Raw genomic sequence first — 13238 nt, 5'->3', positions numbered from 1 at the left:
TTATTCTGAAGATGTTTATTAGGTCCAATTAGTCAAGTGTCAAATTTACATTTAGAAAGTCTTTGCTAGTTTTCTTCATCAGTTATCTGTCTAATTCTGTCAGTGCAGTGTTGAAGTTTCTCACTATTATTGTCTGGCTGTCTAAGTCTTTTCTTAGGTCTGTAAGTACTTGTATTATGAATCTGGGTGCTCCACTGATGGGCATAGATATAATTAGAACTACAGTTAAGTTTTCTTGGTGAATTGGACACTTTATTATTATTTTTTTTTACACAAAGTCTTGCTCTCTCGCCCAGGCTGGAGTGCAGTGTGATCAGGGTTCATTGCAACCTCAAACTCTCAGTCTTACGTGATGTTCCAACCTCAGCCTCCTTTGTAGCTGGACCACAGGTTCATACCACCACATCCAGCTAATTATTTTCTAGAGATGAATTCTCAGTACATTGCCCAGGCTGGTCTTGAACTTCTGGGCTCCTGCGATCCTCCTGCCTCAGTCTCCCAAAGTCCTGTATTACAGATATGAGCCACCATACCCTGCCAAATTCTTATTATATAATGTCTTTCTTTGTTCTTATTTACTGTTGTTGGTTTAAAGTCTGCTTTACCTTTTACAAGAATAGAGACCTCTGAGCAAGATTTTTTTTTTTTTTTTTTTTTGAGTTTGGTCTTTCTCTAGTGTTTTACATTGAGCCTATAGGTGTTATTATGTGTAATAACAATAAATTGAAGACAGCAGGTAGATAGGTCTTGTTTTTTTACCCAACATGTGACTCTCTGCCTTTTAAGTCAAGCATTTGGACCATTTACATTCAAAGTTAATATTTATATGTGAGGTTTTGATACTACTATGAATTTGTTAGCTGGTTACTTTGTAGTTTCTATTGTGTAGTTGATTTATACGGTATGTGGGCAATACCCTATAAATCAAGTGGTAGCAGTTGTCATTCTTTTTTTTTGAGACGGAGTTTCGCTCTTGTTACCCAGGCTGGAGTGCAATGGCGCGATCTCGGCTCACCGCAACCTCCGCCTCCTGGGTTCAGGCAATTCTCCTGCCTCAGCCTCCTGAGTAGCTGGAATTACAGGCACACACCACCATGCCCAGCTAATTTTTTGTATTTTAAGTAGAGACGGGGTTTCACCATGTTGACCAGGATGGTCTCGATCTCTTGACCTCGTGATCCACCCGCCTCGGCCTCCCAAAGTGCTGGGATTACAGGCGTGAGCCACCGCTCCCGGCCCTCATTCTTTTGTTTCTATCTTTATGACTGTGGGGCTGCTCTAGTGATAATGAATTCCCTTAGCATGTGCTTGTCTGGAAAAGATTTTATTTCTCGTTTGCATATAATATTTAGTTTGGCAGAATATGAAATTCTTGGTTAGAATATTTTGCTTTTAAGAATGTTGTAAATAGCCCCCAGTCTGCCCTGTTTCTAAGGTTTCTGCTGAGAAGTTTCCTGTTAGTCTGATGGAGTTGTGTTTGTAAGTGATGTGATCTTTTTCTCTAGCATACTTTCAGGTTTCTCTCTCACAATTGAACTTGGACAGTATGGTGACTATATGTCATGATGATGTTTATTTTATATGGTATCTCATAGGCATTTTTCTGAATTTCTTATATCTGGATGTCTATCTCTCTAGCAAGGCTAGGAAGATTTTCTTGAATTAGTCCCTCAGATTTGTTTTCCAGGTTATTTACTTTTTTCCTTATCTCCTAGGAATGCTAAAATCCATAGGTTTGGTGTCTTACATAATCATATACTTGTCAAAGACTTTGTTCATTTTTGTCTGAGTTATTTCAAAAGACTGCTATTGAGGCTGTAAAACTCTTTATCTTCTTCCCAGCTATTGATAAAGTTTTCCATTGTATTTTGAAATTTCTTAAGTTTTTCCATTTCAGAAGCTGTGATTGATTCCTTTTTAAGATGTTTATCTCTTCTTTCACTTACTGGATTGCTGTTGAAGTTTCTTTGTGCGATTTTCAGTGTCATCTTGGATTTCATTGAGCTTCCTTGCAATCTATGCTTTGAAGACTTTAATTTGTCATTACTGAGTTTATGTTTTTGTTAAGGCCATCGCTAGAGAGCTAGTATGACCCTTCTGTGGTGGAATCGTACTTACAGATTTTCTTTATTTTTATTTATTTATTTATTTTTGAGACAGAGTCTCACTGTTTCATCCAGACTGGAGTACCCTGGTGCTATCTTGGCTTACTGCAACATCTGACTCTCGGGTTCAAGCAATTCTCCAGCCTCACCCTCCCAAGTAGTTGGGATTACAGGCATGTGTCACCATGTCCGGCTAATCTTTGTATTTTTAGTAGAGACAGGATTTCACCATGTTGGTCAGGATGGTCTCAATCCCTTGACCTCGTGATCCGCCTGCCTCAGACTCACAAAGTGTTGGGATTACAGGCGTGAGCCACCACACCCAGCCTAAAAGGGAATTTTAAAAAATTTTTAAAAACTAAGAAATGCCACAGTGAATAAGTTTGATGGTATGTCCAGCAATGGAGTCCACCACTGACCAAAACACTGTAGAACATTTCAAGGAATGTGAATGGTGAGCAGTGCATACCTTAATGAATATACTAAAAGCCACTGAATTACATACTTTAAAGTGGTAAACTTTACTTTGTTAGTGAAACATAACAATGGATTCTGAAATTTATTTAGAACTATATAGGGCCAAGAAGAGTCAACACATGCTTGAAGAAATGGATAAGGGCATTTGCCCTATCGTATAATAAGAATTTTCACAAACCTTCAGCATGAAGGTAGTGTGGTACTGGTTTAGACACACAAAACAGACTAATGGGACACAATAGCAAGCCCACAAGCATAGCAATACATGAATGAATGTTTGGTATTTGTGAAAACTGGTATTGATGATCAATGCATAAAAGATGGACTTTTAAAGAAGTTGTTATAGGACATTTTGACTATTGATATACAGAGAATAAAATTAGACCCTTATATCACGGCACACCCCAAGGTTAACTCCGAGGTTAAATGTCCAATGTTGAAGGAAAAAACTAAAAACCTTGTTTTTAAAATGATGAGATTCATTACAATGGACTAGAGAAGGATTTTGTTTTTCAAGAAGACACATACAAAAAAAGAATAAAGGAAAAGATTAGTAAAGTTAAATATGCTAAAATTTAGAGCTCCTGCTAATAAAAATCCCTGAAGTGTATGAAAAGCCAAATGTCAAATTGAAGAAAATATTTTTATTACACAGTAAATATAAATGAACAATTTTAATTCAGAATATGTGTGTATAGTGTTGTATGTGTGTGTTGTGTACATATCGATATATAAATTGAAAAATGACAGACTCGAATAGTCCCTTGCACATGTGGAAATAGGCAATAAATGAATAAAAATGTATGTTCAACCTCAATAATCAGGAAAATGCAAATTTAAAATAAAATATAACATTTTATCATGTTGAGAAAAATTAAGATACCTGACAATATCATTCATAAGAGTGAAGAGCAATGGTAATGCTTACCGTTTGTGGTAGAAGCATAAATTGGTAGGACTACTTTAAAAAATAGTATAACATTTCACGTTAATGTTGAGTAACTCAGTAATTCTACTTTTAAATGTGTACGCCAGAGAATATCTTGCACAGAAGAGCCAGGTGATGTACAAAAGAATGTTCATGGCAACATTGTTTGTAATGGTTAAAAACTGGAAAAATTTGAAGCCTTCATCAACTATAGATCTGATTAATGGAGTCCAACATATTCATGTAGTAGAATATCACAGAGCAATTAAGAATGGATGAACTACAGCAACATTCATCAACAAAATTGTTATATGCAAACTTATTTTTGAATAAAGGTGAAAGTACCTTCTGATAAAGGTGAAAGAACTTCTACAATGTAATTTCATTTATATAAGTTTAAAAGATCAAAACTAAATAATGTATCATTTGATATACATTAAAGTCTATTAAAAAACACACACAATGGAATGGAAGGATAGTGGTCTTATCCAACAGGAAATAAAGAAGAACACAATTAGCAGGGAGCACCCAAGTGTCTAAGGCACTATTAATATGCTATTTTTTTTCCAATCCTCCAAGATATCTCATTTTTTAAATTTTATTATTATTTTTGTTTGACCCTTTATGTATTTATTCAGTAATTCAATAAATATTCATTGAACACAAAATATAAGTCAAATAAACTTCTACATACTGTGGACACAGCAGTAAAATAGATAAATGGCATTTACATGGTCATAATTGGCATTTAAATCATCTTTATCAAAGGGTAGTAATATTGTGTGAGCTGGAAAAACAGTTGAGAATTTTTCTAAGTTTGTTTTTATTGCATTTTAGGTTTCGGGGTACATTTGCAGAACATGCAGAATTATTGCTTAGGTACACACAAGGCAATGTGGTTTGTTGATTCTATCCCCCCATCACCTATATCTGTTATTTCTCCCCATTTTACCCTCCCCAACCTCCCTACGCCCCTCTGTCCCTCCTCTATTCCCCTCCAACAGGCCCCAGTGTGTGATGCTCCCCTCTCTGTGTCCATGTGTTCTCATTGTTCAACACCTGCCTATGAGCGAGAACATGCAGTGTTTGATTTTCTATTCTTGTGTCAGCTTGCTGAGAATGATGGTTTCCAGATTCATCCATGTCCCTACAAAGGACACAAACTTATCATTTTTTATGGCTGCATAGTATTCCATGGTGTATATGTGCCACATTTTCCTTGTCCAGTCTATCATTGATGGGCATTTGGGTTGGTTTTTATATTTTTGAGACAAGTCTCATTCTGTGGCCCAGGCTGGAGTACAGTGGTGTGATCTATGCTCACTGCAACCTCTTCATCTCAGACTTAAATCATCCTTTCACATTGGCCTCCCAAAGTGCTAGGATTACAGGTGTGAGCCACCACACCCAGCCAATGTTCAATTTCATATCCTGTATGGTGTCCTATGTGTCCACTTTGTTATTATTCTTTGAACACTGAGTATATGTTTTTATATTCTCTGTGGAATACCTCCTTCTTTCTTAGTCAATTCAGGATACTTCCTTAGCCCCATCCTCTTTTAGCTTTCTCTCATGTCATATAGGCTCTGAAATATAGGAAAGTTTACATATTATCCTGTCATCAGAGCAGCATGGGGGCATTTGGTAGAATAAATATTATTTATTGATTATTCATCCTTTCCCTCCACTTTACAAGCACCAAGTCATGTTAATTACATTTTACACTCATTTCTTGAGTTTGCCTTCTTATCTCTGTTTCCACTATTCAGTTCAGATCTTGATCATCATTCATCTGCTTTTTTCTAATTATTCTCTTTGTTTCTAGTATAATTCTTAAATCTTTTTTTCCTCCACAATGTAGCTAGAGTGGTCAGTTTAAAGCATCATCTTTATTAAAACGTGTCATGGTCTTCTTATTCCTTGTGGTATGAATTGCTTATATTTAATTAGTATTTTTCCATAATCTTGACTCTTTTCTCTAGCTCTTGTTGCTCCCGATATTTTTCTAATTATCAGGGTGTAATACACAGCTGCTTACACCTCTTTACACTTCACTTTATTTTAGGCTTCCTTGTAGTTACCCATGCTGTTGCTTTTTTGATTGGAAAACTTAAACATTTCTTCATTTGGTTAATCCTTGCTTACTTTCAAGATGCATCTGAAACCTCACTGCCTTTGGAAACCTTCCCTGTAATCTTGTATTATTAATTTATCTTGGTTTTTACTTATTAGCTCTTGTTAAATTACTGTCTTTACGTATATAACCCTCCCACTACATAGTAAGCTTTTGGATGGCAGAGATGAAGTCTCGTTCATCTTTGCATCTTTAGCACCCAGCCCAGTTTCTGGTTTCCTGTAGTCACTTAATAAGTATTTATTATGCTAAATCATATTTTTGGAGCAATGAATTGAGAATGCAATATCATGATGGAATATCACAGATGGACAGAACCAGTCTCTTGATTCTTAAATTTATTTTTCTGTTTGACGTAGATGATTTACAAAGAAACTTTTGTTAATTATATAATCATGTAGTTACCCAGGCATAACATCAAACTCCATAAATTACTTATACACACTTTCTATGTCTTCCTCTCTCTGTATGTATATAACATATATATGTTACAAAAATGCATAGGGAATAATATGAGCAAAATCGTAAGAAGTACAGGCTCTAGGTCAGATTTCCTGCATTCACATGCAGGCTACACCAACTTTATAGTTTAAAGAAAAGATTTAGTAAAAAATAAAAATGAATCATTAATACACTGATTGGCACAGATAAATGATTCCAGTAAATGTTAACACCACATTTGCTTTTATTTTTAACCATGGGCATCAATAGTTATCTAGTAATCTCTCTCTTTGCCTATGTTTGAATATTAGATACTTGCTGCTTCTTAATTTGTGTTTGCTCTGAATTTGTGGGCTTTTTTTCGCTCATTGTATTCTCATGGACCATTTTATGTGTTTTAGGAAGTGATAGTTTATTTTAAAATTGTTACTATAGAAAATTAACTTTTGGATAGTTCTGTTCAGACTGAAACTATCATTTGTATGATCTGTATTACTGCAATTATTGGTGTTAATACATTGCATTACATTGCTAATTAAAATTTTTTATGGACAAATGTCATAAATATTTCTCCCACCTAGATTTCTGTGGCTTTCATTTGATTCATTCCATTGCTTTTTCCTTCCAATTTGCCATGAAGCAGTTGATAAGCGGATAAGCAAAATGATAGATTGTTTTGGCAGCTTCAGTGTATTTAAGTGCCTGAGATGAGGCTATGGTTTATATTTCTGATGTAGAATTCATAATGTAGAACGAGTTTTAAAAGCACAAATTCCTCTGCACAGCTTTTTCTTTCTGCTATTTTTATTCAATGATTATTTGCTTCCCTTGTTATTCAGGAGCTGCCTTTCGGCTTCATGGCCAAAAATAAAATTCTTTGTAAGAGACAGTAAATGTAATTTACCGATAAAGATGCCACCCCCAAGTGACCCATTAACCATTTTTCCCTTAAGTTACCCTGGGAAAACTAAAGTGATTCCAGCAGACAATTCCCATAACAAGTGATTTCTGGCTGGCAATGCCAGGTCTCCGAAGTTCTACTTGGTCACTACCCAAGCACAATTAGTGCTGTTATTTAACTACCTTTGCTATGGCAGCATTTTGTGTAACTCTTTGCACAGGGGAGTATCATGCAACAGACAGAAACTTTATGAGCTGTCCTGACTCCCTGAAGATGCCCTGTTTTAGAGGAGCAAAATTTCCCTTGTTTATTGTGTTTCAGTGTTAAAAGTATGAGTGCACTGTCAGGATTTGCTCTGGCAACACTAGTTACATGCAGGTTTCCAGACAAAGGTGGTTATAGATTGGAGACTTTGTCCTACCACTTGATAATAAAGCCTTGATTTTTATTTTATTTATTTTTAATTTAAAAAAACACACAGTACAAAAAATGGCACGAAACAAACTTATATGTTAATTGATTTTTGTAAACATCCCTGTAATCATTACCCAAGTCAAGATATAGAACTTTGCCAGCCCTGAAATCCTCTATGTGACTCTCCTCAACTGTGGCCACCTTTCTCCTGAAAAGTAACTATAATCATGATTATTATAATAGAGAATTCCTTGCATTTTCACAGCTTTATCTTTCATGTATGCATTACAAGACATTATGAGTTAGTCTTGCCCATTTTTTTCATTTGTCATGTTTTTAAAATCTCTTCTAATATCCAGGTTTCTTTTCAAAATTTTCTTTTTCATAAAATACATTTTTTGAAAAATTTTGGATTTTTGTCACTTGATTTTCACACTCAAAATTTTGCTGATTAGAGTCTCAGTGAAGATCGACATTTCCACTACCATTTGCATTTTATCCAAATGACAGTTGAATCCAGAGGTTTGACTAGGCCATATGTTTGATTCTATTTTTGGTAAGATTATAGGTGATGATGTGTTCATTAACCTTGAGATTTAATTATGACTTTTATCCTAGGACCTACTACTACTTTCTATTAACACCTGTTAATACAAAGAAAGTTAATATTTTTACTGGCACTTGTTAATCTTCAATGTGTATATGTATTTATGTATATGTATAGACACACATATGTATATGTATATAACATAATATGCACATATTATATATTTTTTAAGAGAGAGGAAGAGTAGGTGAGAGAGCACATTGCACATTTATATTGATAATACTGATCTAATGTAACTCAGTGGGCTTCTTCTTTCCTTGTGTTATTCCATAAGTGTATCTGTCCTTTCAGAGTGAGAATCTGGGATTCTAGCAATATAAATATATTAGTATTTACTCATTGGCTTAAAATACACACACATTTGTTTCAGAATTGTTATATTCATACTAATATAAAAAGAAAAAAGCCTATCATGAAGATTTAACAATTTTTGCAGATATTTTATTTTTTCAAGGGATGGTATGTAGTCAAAGTATGTTTAAAATTCAACTAGAAATAAAACAGAGTCAAAAATTAATCAAACTATTATTTTCCCTTAAAGTTTGATTCAGTCATTCATTCATTTGAAATATATTTGGATTCACTTGTTTCTCATTGCATTCAGTTTTAGACTCTTGTAATAACTTATCTTTGTTTGCTTAATATCACACTTTGAAAATGTAAAAGATTAACTTAATTAAAAATGTACAGTTAGGCAGGAAAACATTCACAGAGGAATGTCTCATTCTCCTATATTTCTTTGACCAAATTCCCCTCTAATCCCCCTCGAATCTCCCCTAACATATCATCCATGTTGGGGAATGTTCCATGCTTACTTGAAAAGAATGTGTATTCTGCAGTTTTTGAGAGAAGTATTCTCTATAGTTTTTGCTTATAGTTGTGTTCAAATCCACTATTTCCTCCATTGATATTTTCTCTAGATGTTTTATCCTTTATTTAAAGTTGGGTTTTAAAATAACCCAACTATTTTTGTGTAATTGTCTGCTTCTCCCTTTAATTCTCTCAATGATTGCTTCATATATTTTAGACTTCTGTTGTTTGGTGTGCATATATTTACAATTGTTATATCTTCTTGTTTAATTTTTTGATCAGCATATACTGTTCTTTGTATTTTTTAACAGTTTCTACTTAAACTGTATTTTGTCTGATATATTTACCTCATACCTCCTTTGGTTATTACTTACATAGTATATTTTCTCCCATCCTTTCACTTTCAACCCATTTGTGTATTTTGATCTAAAGTGAGTGTCTTGTAGACAATATAGTTGGATCACTTTAAAAAAAAATCCATTCCATCAATCTCTCTCTTTGAACTGGAAAGTATAATTCTTTGGTATTTAATGTAATTACTGATAAGGAGTGGCTTTCTCCTAGCATTTTGCTTTTGTTTTCTGTATAACTTATACATCCTTTGTACCTAATTTCCACAATTATCACCTTCTTTTGTGTTTAGTTGCTATTTTGTGGCATATCACTGAGTTTACCCTCTCTTTTCCCTTTCTGTAAATTTAGAAGATATTTACTTAGTGGTTACCATGGGGATTTACAATTAACATTCTTAATTTAAAACAATTTAGTGTAAATTAAAGCAACAACTTCAGTAGTATACAAAATCTCTGTTATTAGTTTCCTATGAATTTCTTCATGTTGTTAATTTCACAAATCACATCTTTATACATTGTGCGTCATTAACATAGATTTATAGTCTTTATTTTACCCATTTGTGTTTAAAATTATATAGAATACTAAAAAAGACTTAACAAAAAATGTGATACTTGCTTTTATATTTACCTATGTGGATTCCTTTACTGGAGTTGTTTCTTTCTTTATGTGGCTTTGACTTACTTTCTAGTGTTTTTCAGTTTGTACCGGAAAGAGTATTTTTTAAAGCATATCTTGAAGTAGAGCATACCAAACATGAACATTTAAAGCTTTTTTTTTTTTTAATCTGGGAATGTGTAATTTATCCTTAATATTTGAAGGGGCATATTCCAAGATATACAATTTTTGGCTGATAGGTTTTTTTTCTTTCAGTCCTTTAAAATGTCATTTGAAGCTCTTGTGGCATCCATGATTTATAATGAGATAGCTGCTGTCAAGCTTACTGAGGATCTTTTGTAAACGATGAATTGCCCTTCTCTTGCTGCTTTCAAATATTCACTTTGCCTTTGACAATTTGAATCATAGTGTGTCTTTGTGTGAATATATTTTTATTTTTTCTTGTTGAAGTTGGTTGACCTTTTTGAATGTGTATATTTGTATTTAGTCAGATTTGGGAAGTTTTCAAACATATTTCTTCAAATAGTCTTCCTGCCCCTCACTCCCAGCCAGGATTCTGTATGTAGGCATTCTTGAAGTTGTTACATAGATCTTTAGGCTCTTTTTTTTTTTTTTTTTTGGTCACTCTTTTGTTTTCCTGCTTCTCAGATTGAATCATTTCATTTGATCTATCAAGTTGACTGATTCTTTATTCCACCTGCTCAAACCTTCTATTGAAACCCTATAGTAACTTTTTAGTTACTGTACTTTTCAGCCTCAGAATTTGGCTTTTTTTGCACCTTTCTAAAAATTCTTATTTCATATTTATGTATATGTCATTCTCCTGGGTTTCTTCAGCTCTTTCAGTTTATTTAAGACAGTTAATACAAAGATTTTGTCCAATATTTCCAGTATTAATGCTTACTCATGGAGAGTATTTTTTTTTCTTCTGTAAATGGGTCATACTTTTGTGTTTATCTGCATATTTCTTAATTTTTGTTGAAAACTGGACATTTTGGATATTATAATGTGTTTATTATGGAAACCAAATTTTCCCCGTCTTCAAGGTTATTTTTGTTACTTACTGTGGGATGCAGTTTTACTTTTAGTATCTTTTGTAAACTGTTTTTTTAATATCTGTATTCTTTTTTATATTTGATTTTTGAAAGCTTAATTCCTTTAGCTTCTGTTCATTTAGCATTTAGTGATTTAAAAAATATATCCTTGACTGCAAGGAGCCAAAAAAGAAAAAAAATATGAAAAACTTCTCCCAGACTTTGCTGACTGACTTTGTATTGGGCTCTTTCAACACGTAGCCAAGCCATATGTAGTTCTGCCTTAGCTTTCCTTTTTTCTTGCCATGACCCTATAAATTACTAAAGGTGAGTTATAAGTGTCTTCTCGGGCCTTTTCTGAATATGTGCACCACCTTGGCTATGCCCACGAATTTCCGAACTTTTCCTTAGATGTAAGCACTTTCGAATACTCAGATTTCCCAAAGGAACTTTCTCCATTTTTTTCCTCAAGCTTTCAGTACAGTATATCTTGTCTCAGTTTTAATGTTTCACCTCAAATGGCTGAGGGTTTTGGTTTTGTTTTGTTTTGTTTTTTTCTCAAAACTCTTCTTCTTTCAGGATGATGTTTCTGTGCCTATGTGTGGTATATGGAATAAATCTCAATCTGTCACACAAGGGACATTTTCCTTCTTGTAAGTGTAGTCCAAGCCAGTGGGAAGGATTGAGATTTAATTGCCAGAACCAGCAAGAACTCGGGCACAGTGAATACTACAGTGGGCAGCTGAACAAGAACCAAGGAGAACGTCTAAGAGGCCTCCAGCCCTGCGCTCAGTAAAGACAGGACAGAAACAACAGAGCATACCTTGGAAGTGTATGTTCTGACATACTCATATGCAAAGCTCTGACAGGTTCTTTCTCTCTGTGAAGTTTAGCACATGCCCCAAAACACCAGCTCTGGCCAGCCTGCCAATCCCAGATGTGCTTGCCCTGTGCACAACCATGCCCAACCCTCTGCCCTCCCATATGCATGCTCTTCTGTCTGCCCAGGTGGGCCCTGCCCTCAGGCAGCAGCTTCTGCACACATTCCTCTTGGTGCAGACAAAAGAAAGTACTTCGGCTGCGGAATTCAAGGCTGAGCCCTGCATTCTAGCACGAGAAGACCATTGAGGTCTAGAGATAAGAAAATGACCAGAGGCAAATCATGAACAGAACCTTGGGAATAAAGAGAAGGGGTTTCCAAGACGGAGAGAGGGCGTGGGCCTAGGGGAATGTGGCTTCACCGGGTTGCAACCCCAAGGAAGTCTCTGGAAGCAGCACCAGTTCTGATGGGGGAGCAGAAGAGCTGCCATCCTCAGTCAGTGTCCCGGTCAGGGTCCGAGGAGAGCTGCTCCTCCATAGTCTCCCCCATGGCATTCTGCATGGATGTAAAACGACCCAGGGAACTCATCCCCATTGGCTGGATGACTCTGTTCGTGGAGAGCTTGTCAAACACAGTCACCATCTTCACGGCCTCCATAGGGTTAGGTGGCTTCTCCTCCACCTTCCCTGTCGCCAGGTTTTGCTGGCTTTGGCTTCCTTGTACTCATCTCTGTCTGTGTCCTCATCCTCCAAGTACTGGCCCTCAGGCCAGCCTCCCGCCATGAGGCCCCTGGCAGACAGAAAGTTTTAATTCACCTTTGGACTATCTGATTTCTAAAGGTTTGATGAAATTCTCTATGAAAACATCTAAACCTAGTGATGGTGTGTGTGTATTACATAATTACATGACAACTGTCTTTTTCTATGGAAGTTGGTCACATAAGTGCTGTACTTTTTTTTTTTTTAATCAATTGTGGTGAATTTTATTTTTTTTCTAGAAAATTACCCCATTCCCTCTAGCTTTCAATGTTTTTCATAAATGTGAACATTGTTTTTAACAATTTTTTATTTGCTGATTATCAAGTTATTTCTCTCTTAGCATTCCTTATTCATTTTTGTGTTTTCTCTTTTATTCATGATTAAAATATCTAATTGTCTACTTTGTTGATTAAAGAACAAGATTTTTTGTTTACTGATTTCATCCACTGTTTTTTGGCTTCTCATTTTATTAACTTTCACTTTTACTTAGTTTGAGTTCTTCCTTATACATTGTGCTTACTCTTTTAGATAATTTTCACATTTCAAGCTGATAATTTAATTCCTGCACTTTTATTAATAAATATATTAAAGCTACAGATTTTCCTCTGAACACTGCTTTAACTATACCTCATATACAGATGCGCCGATGAATGATGAAGTTATGTCTCAACAAACCCCTATAAACTGAAAATATAGTAAGTTAAAAATGTATTTAAGACACCAAAATTATAGGTTAGCTTAGCTTACCTTTAACATGCTCAGAACATTTAGATTAGACTTCAGTTTGTCAAAATCATCTGACAAAAAGTCTATTTCATAATAAAGTATTGAATAATTGAT

At 34.9% G+C, this 13238-nt stretch overlaps 1 long non-coding RNA gene across 1 annotated transcript; it reads right to left on the bottom strand.

Annotated features, from left to right (window-relative positions):
* Positions 1 to 11377: 11377 nt before the first annotated feature.
* LOC116538742 lies at positions 11378 to 12288 on the bottom strand. The gene is made up of 2 exons (XR_004263772.1): positions 12099 to 12288; positions 11378 to 11993 (listed from the first exon to the last, which is right to left on the bottom strand). It is a non-coding gene; the product is annotated as an uncharacterized LOC116538742 (long non-coding RNA).
* Between the last annotated feature and the right edge of the window lie 950 nt (positions 12289 to 13238).

The sequence above is a fragment of the Sapajus apella genome, unplaced genomic scaffold (assembly GCF_009761245.1).
Source record: "Sapajus apella isolate SASKATOON/1434 unplaced genomic scaffold, GSC_monkey_1.0 scaffold122, whole genome shotgun sequence".
NCBI lineage: Eukaryota > Metazoa > Chordata > Mammalia > Primates > Cebidae > Sapajus > Sapajus apella.
Note: the sequence above shows the minus strand (reverse complement) of the source record. Positions and strands in the feature narration are given on the sequence as shown.